Below are 1,219 nucleotides of genomic sequence, written 5' to 3' on the forward strand. Positions count from 1 at the left end.
CCAACCCTATGACATTAACCTAGTAGAGCATGCGAAAACCAATATATATGTAAACGATGCCCCTCCCTAGTTCAGCGCTTCAACCAAGTGATGACTTCAGAATGGCTAAATCAAATCGGTTCAAAACATACCATCGGTACCCTATTGAAACACACAAGTCGATATCAAACCTCATGATTGTGTAGTCCTCCACTGGTCCACACTGCTCCGGCGGTCCTGGGTAAGATAGTTCATTCTAGCTTGCCCTATGTGGAAGAGGGCACATTACTCAATACTGTGGTGTTATGAACAAAGTATAGTCCTCCACTGGTCCACGCTGCTTCGGCGGTCCTGGGTAAGATAGTTAGTTCTAGCTTGCCCTATGTGGAAGAGGGCATACAAGACAAAGTATAGTTCTCCCCTGGTCCACGCTGCTTCGGCGGTCCTGGGTAAGATAGTTAATTCTAGCTTGCCCTATGTGGAAGAGAGCATACATGAACCAAGAACGAAGGTTATGATCGAGGAATGATTCGACAACTAACCGATGGTATGAAATGTGAAGAATTCAAGCAAGCACACAATCAAGTCATCACTTGGGCATGCTCGATAGCCAACCTCATGACATTAACCTAGTAGAGCATGCGAAAACCAATATATATGTAAACGATGCCTCCCTAGTTCAGCGCTTCAACCAAGTGATGACTTCAGAATGGCTAAATCAAATCGGTTCAAACCATACCATCGGTACCCTATTGAAACACACAAGTCGATATCAAACCTCATGATTGTGTAGTCCTCCACTGGTCCACGCCGCTTCGGCCGTCCTGGGTAAAATGGAACATTCCAGCTTGCCCTATGTGGAAGAGGGCACATTACTCAATACTGTGGTGTGAAGTATAAAGTTCAGTTCTCCCCTGGTCCACGCCGCTTCGGCCGTCCTGGGTAAAATGGATTCATCCAGCTTGCCCTATGTGGAATGAGGACACTTTATGCTTCGTCTCTAAGCGGCGGCTTGCTCCTCCCTACGGGGAACGGGTATACGCGCACAGCGGCGGCTTACGTTATGGCAGTCATGGATGCCTTACGTTTCCATGAAAAGTGTGTTCCTCCCCTGGTCCACGCTGCTTCGGCAGTCCTGGGTAAGATAGTTAGTTCTAGCTTGCCCTATGTGGAAGAGGACACGTAGACTTACTGTGGTGTGAAGTATAAGGTTCAGTTCTCCCCTGGTCCACGCCGCTTC

The sequence above is a fragment of the Anopheles ziemanni genome (assembly GCF_943734765.1).
Source record: "Anopheles ziemanni chromosome X unlocalized genomic scaffold, idAnoZiCoDA_A2_x.2 X_unloc_17, whole genome shotgun sequence".
NCBI lineage: Eukaryota > Metazoa > Arthropoda > Insecta > Diptera > Culicidae > Anopheles > Anopheles ziemanni.